Consider the following 13510-nt stretch of genomic DNA (forward strand, 5'->3'; position numbering starts at 1 on the left):
ATTGTGACAAGATGGCTAATGTTAGTATGGTGGGTCATGCACTTTTCTTGGTGGGGAGTTAAGATGCCACCCCTTGCCCCTGCTCTTAGGCCCCCAAGGGCCCCCACTAATGGCCCAGGAATGTGGTAGAGGAAGGAAGCAGGGTAGTGGTCTGGGTTTGCTCCTCACTCTGAGCCCCAACCCCTCTCAACCCCTGCAGGTTCTTATGCTTTTCCCCTTTGGGTAGGGTACCTTCGGTCCTTAGACACTAGGGCAGGATCTCTCCTACTTCAGTTCTCTGGTTTTTCAAAAACACACCTCCAAGCTCCAGTCCTCTTTTCTTCCTCCTCTTCCCTTGACTGCCTGAAGCAGGGGGTTTTTATTAGGTTCCTGACAGGGTCTTAAGTAACAAGGGGCTCTAATTGACCTGTAGCAACCCTCCCTAGTCTACAGGAAACCACACCTTAATTAGCCTAGGGCTTATATATTTCCCCTCTAACTCTCTACTACTCCTTCCTGGCCCTCCTGTATCACAACTTCTATAGGCCTTCTTTGTAAACAATTTTTTTGAATATTTAAAACCTATAAGAAGGAAATCTTGTAAACCAAAAGTCTCTATTCTTTCTTTTAGAAGATTTCAAAAGAGAAGACATTTTGGAACAGAGATTCTAAAAAGGATTGCATCAGAGGCTCACATCAAAATTCATAAGGTAGTTTTTCTATTGTTCTTCATGTTACTGTTTAAAAAATAATAATATAGAAATGTCAGAATTCTTGTCAGTGTTATCCTTTTTTAGAAGATCTTGCTTTAAGACAGATCAGTATGTAATATAAAAAATACTTTTGTTCTGTTGCTTAAAAGGTTCTTATTTTAATTATTTATCTAACCATTTGTTCTCCTTCATAAATATTAATAATATTCCAAAGTCACACTCCTTGCAAATGCCATGGCATAAGGAGGGTTCTTTGTTACTGTGAAATCTTTTGTAGGTGTTTCTAAAATAGCGAGGGGGGGGAGACCCACAAAACCTTTTTAATTGCTAAAAAATAGAGAGATTATATCTGAGGGGAAAGCTAATTCTTCAATGCAGAGAAAGGCCCATAGTCCTAAATGCTAATAAAATGTTTCCACTAATATGAGCATTATGATTAAGTGTACAATTAATGTTTAGAAAGGAAGAACATATAAATATTATATATACATATATTTAAAAGCATGTGTGTTTTACTATTTGTCATTAATTCTGTGTTTCTTCGCTAATAAATGCGGAGTAGCTTTTTGTTTCAGAAATCTTTTAGGACCTCAGTCAAAACTAACATATTGATCCCTGACTTACATTGCCAATTTATTAGATGCTGGGGGCTGGAGAGGAAGGGCCTAGCAAATAACTAGAGACTGAAAAATCAAAAGTAGGAAAAAATGAGGTGGTATCAAATAAAAATAGAGAACCGATCTTTCAACAACACTCTTAATACCACATCTGGTTATCTTATCTCAAATGTTGATTGAGCCTCCCTTGTGGCACCATCAACCAGATGAAAAGCTGAAGACTTGAAAAGAAAGACATAAGAGAGCGATGTTACTTTTTCATTGTGTGATGAGCTTTCCCTCTAATTGATCCTCATTTTAACCAGCCCTTAGTAAAATAGAATAGATATGTTGCATCTTTGGAATGGTAGATCAGTAGTACTGCAAAAAATTGAACAGTATTGTAGAAGAAAAGTCTAAAGAGTGCTAAATCCAGTAGATTTTTATGTGTTTAGGACTAGATTGGAGAGGGCATACAGAGCCTTTTCTGGAATCTTTGTGCAATCTACATTGGGGTTATGCTGTGAGGAGCACAGAGACTGCTCCATTTCTTCTCCTCTGGGGGCACAGAGCACACTAGTCAGTCAGGATGGAAATGGGGACTAGATAGGCACCTTGTAGTCATTGACCATTGAAGCTGCAAAGACATACAGGTTAGACATAGGCTAGACTCCACCAAAGCTGCCTCTGCGTGCCCAGGAGATCAAGGACTTATTTTTCCACAGAGTGTGCCAAAATAGCAAAATTGTACCCTCAGGTATTTCTTAAGCATGTGAATAAGTTCATTGGCTTAGATAGGACTATTTGTATAACTAAAAACCAGGTGCATGACTAAGAACTTGCTTGCTTAGGACTTTGTTTTGAAGAGAGAAGAGAAAGGTATCAAATTCTGTTGATTTTGAATCATTATGGACAGATACAGAAGCACAGTACCATATAACACTTCAATGCCTCCAGGTGTAACATTTGGGGAAAGGTGTTGATTTCTTAGTTATCATCATACCAATAATACACTTGGTTCTTTAGCAGTTGGTTCTTTGGAGGATCACAAGATGGCCTTAGATTGTATTCAACATACAGCACCATTTTTTCTCATGCTAACATTCAGTACTGATACCAGGTTGCTCCTCAGGAGTTGTTCTTTTGTTGAGCAGCTCTCTAGTGACACTCAGGAAACAGAAACAGATAAAGTTAAGAAACTTCAAACTTATTGAAGAAATCAGTCCTATGAAGAGCTGAATATCCTCTCCCATACTAATTTCAATGGAGTTGAGGGCATCCACCGCCACATGGACTCAAACCCTTCATTGAGCTTTAGTTAATTTTATAGAATTGAAGCCCATGGTTATGATCATTAACTTTTCCTACTGTGAATTTCTGTTTAAAATTATGATTCAGTCTTACCTAAGCATTGTTTCATACTGGTAACTGACAGCAACGAGATTGTGTGGAGAGATGATAGAAAGCAGGTGCCAGGAGTGGGGAAAAATAGTGATAAAATGCAAAGCCTACTACATTCAGACAATATGTGAAGGATTGTGTATTTCAGAGTGAAGGAGGTAGAAAACGCATAATCAAATGCAGAGTTTCCTCAAATAAAAAAAAAGGAGTACAAAATAAAAAAAATTATACACTTGTAAACTTAAGTATTTCTCCCCATTTCACAAATATTTTCCCTCCTGATCTTGAGATGTTTTAAAGAATTTGATGTAAATTAAAATAAAATCTTTGTGTAAGTTTTTAAGTAGATTTTTTCAGTTATGAAATTTTGTTTTGGGTAGTGAATTTTCAGTTTTTTACCCACTATGTATCAACAGTTGTCTAAGGGTATGTCTATACTGCAATTAGACACCCGCAGCTGGCCCATGAAAGCTGATTTGGGCTAAGGGGTTGTTTAACTGCAGCATAGAATTTGGGCTCAGGCTGCAGCCTAAGCTCTGGGATGCTCCCACCAAACAGGGTCCTAGAGCCCAAGCTCCAAAGCAAGCCCCATTATCTATGCTGAAGTTAAACAAGCCCTTAGCCCAAGCCAGCTGACATGGGCCAGCTGCAGGTTTTTAATAGCAGTGTAGACATTAGTGAGAACCTACTTAAATAAGCAGTATGCCATTTAAGGAATATAGTAGGAATTTTGTGAAGCAGGACAGCCATCATTATGATCTACTATTGATATTGCTCATGGACACTGAATGCACTTCTCAAGGAACATAGCTTGCTGGTGTCCTAACATATTCTTTAATTTCTGCTTTAATCCAGTGCCACAGTGGTGGGTGGTCTTTCACTGAGAACAAGTATATGTCTTCCAATTGCAGTATGACGTGCAGAGCATTTGAAAGAGCAATCATTTATTAATTATCACCATATACCATGATGCAAATACTGCCCTCAGTTGCACCCAATCACTATCCCTGAAGTTGAAGATGTTGCAGGGATATAACTAAGGCAAAATATAGCCTTATGCCTTTAAAATGAAGATTATCTATAGTACTCTTTAAGGGCTACATACAGTTTTTCTTCCATAGCAGAATTTGCATTGACATCCCATTGATAAATGACTTTTTTATACAGATTGAGATTGGTATTAGACCATAAACACAAAATAAATGGAACTGATGTTGTCCACATAGTCGATGGAAGTGATACTCACTAGTCGCAGATCAAACATGCCCTTTAAGTGTGCAAATGGCTACATGGAGAGCAGAGTTAACTGCAATCAGTCAGTGGCTACACTATCATGGTAAAATTGGCCAAAAGCTGCCTAAACCTTAAATTTAAATACAAAACTAATCTCTGAAGCTTGATCTGTTGACTGAGTCAGAAACAATTTTAGACACTCTCTCTCTCTTATACACACACACACACACACAATAATAATTTATAAGTAAAATATATAGAGATATTATTGAAGATGATTGCCATGCCATATTAAATAAATCTTTGAAGCAACATAGACATGTGACTAGCAAACTCATTGTTCCAGACAGATATGCTGTTGAGAGACTCTCAGTTCTTCTACAAGAGTAAAGTGGGAAGTTCATCACGCTTTTTGGAATGATCTGTGTAAGAATCATAGCTTTTGTCATATTAGTAGGTACGAATTAGGTAATATGCAATGAGACTGTTCTCTAGTGGGACTTGAGTTAAAACTGGTACAGAGCTTATATTTTCTAGACATTACATGTAGTCAATTAAGATTGATGAACGTTGTTGTATTAATGTAGTTCCCATTGCTTCAGTTTGAGATTTCCATGTTTATTCACAGTTTCATATATATGAACTGGCTTGCAATTATATACCAAAAATGCATTAGTTATTATATAGCAATTATTTCCTTGCATACTTTAATGCTTCCTGAGCCTGTGATGATGAATATCATATTTCATTTTACTTTAAGTCAAGCATATATCTTTTAATTTGTCACCTAAAATGATGTGATTCAAAGCAGTAATAGCACTTATCTACATTAAGCCTATGTTTTCAAGAGACCCAAAGTCATTTCAAAAACTTTGCTTTTGTGTGATGTTTTAAAATTAGCTGCATATATCCAACGTAGATGGGTGTCATTTTAGTTTTCCAAAGCTCTGTTGCTTGAGTTTTGGATTTACAAAATCGAGGGTGGTTTAGATCTAGATCTTTTTATCCTAACCTCTTGAGTAGTGAGGTCTTGGTTCTGATTATTAATTCTTGTTCAGTCCTTGTTTTTGTTATGAGGCTCGACTACCTCTAATGTCCAGATATTTCTGACTTTAGTATTTATAGTTCAGTTTTGGGATCTCACATTTCAGATCTGTCACTGCCACCTGCTAACATGAGTCATTCACTTTCTTCTAGCCCAGGGGTCCTCAGATTTTTTTCCTCTCCTTTTTGACTCTCCAAGTACGTGTGAGACTCTTATAGGATCTCAATTATTTGGAATAATACATTTCAAAACATTGTGCCAAATTCAACAAAGCTAGCTCACCAGCTAAGCCTGCTGCACTAGAATTTGGTAGCTTTCCTGGCATACTGCAAAAGACTTTAGTTTCATAGGGTTTCTTCAAAAGGCTGGAGGTATGCTTCTCTTATCAATGAAGGGGCAGAAGGGAGCATTTGTAGGTGGCTGGCTGAATTCCTGCTGAACTGGTTATTTGAATGCAGCTATAATTGTATTGTTAATGATGTGTTAGGGCACCTAGAACCTTGGAAATTCTTCAGTTATTTAAATTGAAGTAGATAAATAAAATTTTTAAAATGGGGGAGGGAGATTCAACCTAAGTAGGGCAGTTTCATTTTATTTTCCTTTCTCTTCCTTGTGTGGTACAAAATATAATTTGAGAGTTTCTCACAGATTGTGACTGAGGTTACGATATTACAATTGATGTGTATTTTCTTTGTTATAACTGAAATTGAAAATCAATTCTAAATTTTTCTATCAGGAGCCATATATTTTTCTACCAGGAGCCTCAAATACATACTCCCAAAATAAACAAAATTGGGGTTTGTAACAATACTAATAAAGCCAATTTGTCTGTAGGAACACCAATATCTCCTGAAACATTTTATTTTGTTACCAAGCAAAATGCTACTTGTAATTATTTCATTTTGCATTGTTTTTTGCCATAAACTTCAACTGGTTGGACATGAGACCAAATAAAATACTAGAACAGCTTATCTAAATGCCTTATGATAAGAAACATGTCGAGCTAAAACAAAAGTAAATAAATCAATCAGATATTAGCTGTGTTCTAATAACCTGTCTCCTTGCATAACACAGATATCCAAACCAGAGTACTGTCTCTTTTTATAGTACTCATAGAATCAGTGTCTGTAATAGGGCAGGACTTCTCTGCAGCTCCCACATGATCTACTGTGATACCTACAGTTTCTTTTAGGCAGTTTTATGTCAAATTTAAACAAAATAAACAAAAAACAGTTCCTCAGCTCACCCTGGGCTTTACATTTCAGACTCACTGCTTCCCCTCCCTCTGATTTTTGTGGCTTCCTAGCTCTGACTCACCCAGTTTTCCTCTTGTCTCCTCTCCCTCAAAGCCCAGATACCTTCTTACACAGCCTAATCTGAATAAATTGATGCAGCAAATGTACTTTGGCGCTGCTCCTTCTTAAAGGACCGGTGTCAGTCTGTTACAGTGCCCTTATGTTACAGAATCCTTCAGGGTTATGGAGACAGAAAAATACAAGTCACAAAGAATAAGGCAAGAAACCTGTACTTACCAAATAAAAATCTCTACTAATATAAGCACAAATATCAGATTGAGTAGAAGGGGAGATAATTGGTTCCCGTAGGGCAGCTTGACACATTTCATGTTCTAGATTCTTCATAAGTGGTTCAATACACCTAAAATAAAACCAAAATTATGCATGGAGTGTTAACATCTGCACTGTTCAACATGAGCTGGCTAGTGAAACCAAGGTTACTATTACAAAGTCAACTTTTAACAACATCTCTGATATAACAGTATTTTCCTGTGCCTAGAACAAAGAAATAATTGTGTTATCCCCAATTCTGTTATATTTAGAAGTGTCGGTAAATGAATGTGCAAATGTTCAGTTGTGACAGTTAAATTAGGTGAAAAAATTAAGGATATTGTGTGAAGTCTGTCACAAGGGGAAAACTGATTTGGCAGGAGACAGAGCTTTGTTGGGGTCAGCTTGAGACTGTGGAATGAACTCCCACAGGAAATAAGGACCATCACAATCCTCACCACTTCTGGCTCCAAGTATAAAGCATACTTTTTCAGCTTTCCTTTCTCTTAAATGAACACATGGCAACATGTACCAAACCTACCAAAACACTACACTACATGTACAATTCTTCACCTGAGGAGAAGATGAGAGGAAGACTTATCACGTGACAGATATTAATCATCTTCATTTAATGCACTTCTGGAAGAGACCCATCAGCCAGACACCTGGGAAAGAATTCTCTGTAGTAACTCAGAGCCCTCCCCCTTTAATGTCCCATCTCTAGACACTGGAGATATTTGCTAATAGCAGTTATGGATGAGCCATATGCAATTATAGGCAACCTTGTCATACTATCCCCTTCATAAAATTGTTAAACTCGGTCTTGAAACAAATTAGGATTTTTTCCCCCATTATTCCCCTTGGAAGGCTGTTCCTGAACTTTGGTCCTCTGATGGTTAGAAACCTCTGATTTTTCCTTTAATTTCAAGCATAAACTTCTTCATGGCCAGTTTATATCCATTTTCTCATTTTTTCAACATTGGACCTTAAATTAAATAACTCTTCTCCCTCACCGGTATTTATCTCTCTCTCTGGCACTCGTATAAAGAGCAATCATATCTCTCCTCCATTTCTAGGATCATCCTAGTAGCTCTTCTCTGCATCTGTTCAAGTCTGAATTCATCTTTCTTAAACATGGGAGACCAGGGCTGCAAACAGATGAAGTCTCGCCAGTGCCTTGTAGGAGAGTAATAACACTTCTCTATCTCTCCTGGAAATAACTCTCCTGTTGCATCCTACGACTGCATTAGCCTTTTTCACAGCTACATCTCTTTGGAGGCTCATAGTCATCCTGTGATCGACCAATACACCCACATCTTTCTCCTTCTCTGTTGCTTCATATTGATAAGTCCCCAGTTTATAGCAAAAAAGTGCATAGTCTCCCCTTCAACTAATTCCTTAACCAACTTTCTATTCTCATATTAATCTTGGTCTTCTCCAATCTATTTGGAACTATATCTAATCCTTTAAGAAATCCAGGTAGATTAGATCTATTGCATTTCCTTTGTCTATAATTCAGTTATATTCTCAAAGAAAGTGATCACATTATTTGTTTTCCATCAAATCAAGCTTTGATTCTAAGGATGTATATCTTCTGTTGTGTCGTCCAAGCAAGATAGCTCTCCTTCCTCTTGCTCCAGGTTGTTCTGTGGTTTGGTCATTCACTGGGAAGACGCATGGGGGCTGAAAAGAGTAATTCTATTTCTCAGGTTGTATAGGCACATCACAGGCTTCCCAAAACTAATGTTTGGAGTACCCTCTGAGAGCCATTATATGCCCATCAAGGGAACAGAACGATCTGTGCAATTCCAAATTTTCTTATACCTTGAATATTACCACGCAGGGAGCCTCTGCATGGATACCTCTCATCCAGCTACACATATCATCAATCCTCCTCCTCATAATTTAATCAGTTCCATGCCATTGCAGGGGCCGAAGGCATTGGTGCACCTCAGTCTTTCCTATACTCTGTTTTCTGAGGGCTGTAATGCTAATACTGAGGGCTGGTCTCATTTCGGTTCTTAGACTTGGTATGGAGGTGGCTGGATAATGTTAGTGGCCTGTGACATACACGAGATCAGACTAAATGATCCGGTGGTCCCTTCTGGCTTTAAACCATGTAACACGATGACCGCTCATGTATCAGAACTGCAGTGGGCCCACTGTCAAGGGGCTCTGCAGCAAAGGAGGAAAGGACTGGATTTGCCTCAAAGGGAATAAAATTGTGCATTTATAATTTCATTTCCCTGAGCAATATCAGATTCTGGAAGCTGAAATTACTGTCAAGCTCAACAGATGGTGAGGAAAATGTTGCCACCAATTCTGTTAAATAAAGGAGTTTTAAAAATAAGTCTGCTGAGTTGACAATTCTATCTTCTTGGGCATTTTCAAAATATGACCTAGATTCATAGATACTAAGTTCAGAAGGGACCATTCTGATCATCTAGTCCGACCTCCTGCACAGCGCAGGCCACAGAATCTCACCCACCCACTCCTACAAAAAACCTCACCCATGTCTGAGCTATTGAAGTCCTTAAATCATGGTTTAAAGACTTCAAGGAGCAGAGAAGCCTCCCTCCAGTCACCCATGCCCCATGCTACAGAGGAAGGCGAAAAACCTCCAGGGCCTCTCCAATCCGCCCTGGAGGAAAATTCCTTCCCGACCCCAAATATGGCGATCAGCTAAACACTGAGCATATGGGCAAGATTAACCAGCCAGATACCCAGGAAAGAATTTTTTGTAGTAACTCAGATCCCATACATCTAATATCCCATCTCAGGGGATTAGTCCTATTTACCCTGAATATTTAAAGATCAATTAATTACCAAATCCCATTATCCCATCATACCATCTCCTCCATAAACTTATCGAGAAGAATCTTAAAACCAGATAGATCTTTTGCCCCCACTGCTTCCCTTGGGAGGCTATTCCAAAACTTCACTCCTCTGATGGTTAGAAACCTTCGTCTAATTTCAAGTCTAAACTTCCTAGTGGCCAGTTTATACCCATTTGTTCTTGTGTCCGCATTGGTGCTGAGCTGAAATAATTCCTCTCCCTCTCCTGTATTTATCCCTCTGATATATTTATAGAGCAATCATATCTCCCCTCAACCTTCTTTTAGTTAGGCTAAACAAGCCAAGCTCCTTAAGTCTCCTTTCATAGGACAAGTTTTCCATTCCTCGGATCATCCTAGTAGCCCTTCTCTGTACCTGCTCCAGTTTGAATTCATCCTTTTTAAACATGGGAGACCAGAACTGCACACAGTATTCTAGGTGAGGTCTCACCAGTGCCTTGTATAATGGTACTAAAACCTCCTTATCCCTACTGGAAATGCCTCTTCTGATGCATCCCAAAACCGCATTAGCTTTTTTCACAGCCATATCACATTGGCAGCTCATAGTCCTCCTATGATCAACCAATACTCCAAGGTCCTTCTCCTCTTCCATTACTTCTAATTGATGCGTCCCCAACTTATAACTAAAATTCTTGTTATTAATCCCTAAATGCATAACCTTACACTTCTCACTATTAAATTTCATCCTATTACTATTACTCCAGTTTACAAGGTCATCCAGATCCTCCTGTATAATATCCCGATCCTTCTCCGAATTGGCAATACCTCCCAGCTTTGTATCATCTGCAAACTTTATTAGCACACCCCCACTTTTTGTGCCAAGGTCAGTAATAAAAAGATTAAATAAGATTGGTCCCCAAACCGATCCCTGAGGAACTCCACTGGTAACCTCCCTCCAACCTGACAGTTCTCCTTTCAGTAAGACCCGTTGCAGTCTCCCCTTTAACCAATTCCTTATCCACCTTTTGATGTTCATATTGATCCCCATCTTCTCCAATTTAACTAATAATTCCCCATGTGGCACGGTATCAAATGCCTTACTGAAATCTAGGTAAATTAGATCCACTGCATTTCCTTTATCTAAAAAATCTGTTACTTTTTCAAAAAAGGAGATTAGGTTAGTTTGGCACAATCTACCCTTTGTAAAACCATGTTGTATTTTGTCCCATTTACAATTGACTTCAATGTCCTTAACTACTTTCTCCTTCAAAATTTTTTCCAGGACCTTGCATACTACAGATGTCAAACTAACTGCCTGTAGTTACCCGGATCACTTTTTTTTTCCTTTTTTAAAAATAGGAACTATATTAGCAATTCTCCAATCATTCGGTACTACTCCTGAGTTTACAGATTCATTAAAAATTCTTGCTAATGGGCTTGCAATTTCAGGTGCCAATTCCTTTAATATTCTTGGATGAAGATTATCTGGGCCCCCCCGATTTAGTCCCATTAAGCTGTTTCAGTTTCGCTTCTACCTCAGATATGGTAATATCTACCTCCATATCCTCATTCCCATTTGTCATGCTACCATTATCCCCAAGATCCTCTTTAGCCTTATTAAAGACTGAGGCAAAGTATTTGTTGAGATCCTGGGCCATGCCTAGATTATCTTTAACCTCCACTCCATCCTCAGTGTTTAGCGGCCCCACTTCTTCTTTCTTAGTTTTCTTCTTATTTATATGGCTATAGAACCTTTTACTATTGGTTTTAATTCCCTTTGCAAGGTCCAACTCTACTCGACTTTTAGCCTGTCTCACTTTATCCCTACATGTTCTGACCTCAATTAGGTAGCTTTCCTTGCTGATCCCTCCCATCTTCCACTCCCTGTATGCTTTCTGATTCTACTTAATCACCTCTCTAAGGTGCTTGCTCATCCAGCTTGGTCTACAACTCCTTCCTATGAATTTTTTCCCTTTTCCTGCTTCCTTTCATACTGTTGTATGGAGCTAGGACCCTTCTGCAACCTTTGTACTGCCACCTACTAAGAATTCTCAACCATGCACCCTGACAATGGGACCCTTGCCTCAATTTTTTGCCTCATAGTAAATAACTAGACTTTGAAGCATACTGGCACAGTGGAGCTACTCCTAATTAAAAAAAATATGGTAATCTTTTGGAAATGCCATTCTTCCTGTCTGAAGAAATTGGTAAAACCAAAATTATGAAATCTTCTCAAGAGGTGAGTTTATTAATACATTTCCTCTGACACATTCAGTTAAATTTAAAATATTTCTGGTTAGTGCAGCAGGAATGGATTAAGCCTGTTTTGTTCCTCTTGGATATCATCTTTGTAGCAATGATTAAAAAAAGACATTGCCTATCATAAATCTTTGTAAGAGCCAGCTCATATAATTTGAATTGCAATTGTCAGCAAAGAACCATTAGGAAACTAGGTATGATCCCAGTACATTGATTTATGAATAGTGCTGTATATGAATAGAATATTTCCAAGCTTAAACCTTTCAAAATTTTTCATGGACTCTCTATTCAGCATTATTGAATGGGAGAGCATTGTTTTCAAGGAGAGCAAATTATTAGGCTTTCAATATCAGATTTTCAAAGGTATTTCAGCATCTAAGGAGCGGCACATATTGAAAATTTCAAAAATGCCTAAGTATGTTAGGTTCCTAACTCCTGTTGATTTTCATGATTTCAAGGGAGTTAGCTGCCTCACCTGCTTGGGCACTTTTAAAAATCCCATTAGGTGCCTGTCTGCATCACTAGGTGTCTAAATACCTTTGAAAATCTTGTCCTCAGTTACTACCATGATAGCAATAAGTACCTAGATAGATAGATAAATAAATAAAACATATAAATTGCTTTGCTTTGAATAATTCTTGTTTACTTTAAAAAAAATTGTTGGAGTCAAGAAAAGTAGTGGTTAAGATAGGTGAAATAAATGAATTTAGAAGTAGTATTTGTGGAAGAGATACAGGGAAAACTTAGGTCACTGTTGAAAACTTGGCAAAACAGATTTTGAGTGCCTTAATTTTAGTTGCCTAACTTCTGACACCTTTGGATTGATTTTCAGAGAGGTTGAGCACCATCATCTTCCATTCACTTCAGTTAAAGTTGTGGGTGCTTAGCGCCTCTAAAAATCAGGGCCAAGCTCTCTCAAATTGGTGTCATAGGGCAGCCACCTCCAGGGCACTCCCTCGTGTCCTCAGAGTGGCTATGCAAGCAACTCTCTGCTTCAATTTTGTTGTTTTGGGCACTCATAGTTCCCCTCTTCTAGTAGTCAATCACCTGCCCACAATCTCCACCTTATATCATATAGCATCCCTTCCAGTACCATGTTGCTGCATGACTGGTGCCCCTTCCTCAGTTTTCACTTCACTGGTACCAGTAATTCCAGTACAGCTTTCTGAGCATTTAAGTCACCCTTTTGCAGAGTTAGTTTATTATGAGTCCCACAATCTTCATGAAGAATTCTCCACCACAGTCCAAGCACTACATACAATCTTTCAATTCCCAACAATCCATCAGCACACCAAGTATGTCTCTGGCATCTCTCAAAACACATCATCCCAACCAGACTAGTTGGGATGCTTCTCCCCTCCTTATTGCCTTTCAGTTCTGTCTGCTCTTGTGAGTTCTCTGTGTCTCGGAACTCTGGACCCTTTACCTTGGGAATGTGGTTCTGAACTCTCTCCCTTTGGGCTGTGGGCCCTCATTTCTCTTGATCTAAACTTCCTGTGGTGTTTGGGCTATCAGTTATATCTCCCAGGGGCATATACTGGGACATACCCCCAAGGTTAAAACTTCCCTGCTCTCCTCATTACACCAAACTAAGGCACATCTGGATTAAAACAGGAGAGTCTGACTAGATTTCATTTAAAGGAGCCACTACCCTGTTACATAACTGCCCCTCTCAAAAGCAAAATTAAATAAGTCCTGCTTATCTCACGGGAAAGCCTCTACTCCCACCCCCACCCCTTCCTTTACGTTTCCAAACATATCCATGGGATACATCAGACATACTCCAAAATGAGACATATTCTCAAACCATTTTCACTTAATGCACGTAGCTATGTCCAGGACTTCCCAAATTCCCTATGAGTTTTCAAAATAGTCATTGAGGAATAGACTTATCTCAAGTCTCATCCATGATGCAGTTCCATTG

The 13510-nt window shown here is 38.6% G+C and overlaps 1 protein-coding gene across 5 annotated transcripts in view; it reads left to right on the forward strand.

The window, feature by feature from the left end:
* Positions 1-13510, forward strand: part of CDH18 (cadherin 18) — a 908539-nt gene that overhangs the window by 327499 nt on the left and 567530 nt on the right. For 2 of the 5 annotated variants that reach the window (XM_038391555.2, XM_043508442.1), the window contains one exon: positions 611-689. The exons of 2 other annotated variants lie outside the window; for them this stretch is intronic. The gene's annotated coding sequence lies outside the window, so the exon portion shown is untranslated. Of the gene's footprint in view, positions 1-509; positions 690-13510 lie in introns of those variants that run through there. One more of the 5 variants, XM_043508443.1, reaches the window with a different exon arrangement.

This window comes from Dermochelys coriacea, chromosome 2 (assembly GCF_009764565.3).
Source record: "Dermochelys coriacea isolate rDerCor1 chromosome 2, rDerCor1.pri.v4, whole genome shotgun sequence".
In the NCBI taxonomy this organism is placed as follows: domain Eukaryota; kingdom Metazoa; phylum Chordata; order Testudines; family Dermochelyidae; genus Dermochelys; species Dermochelys coriacea.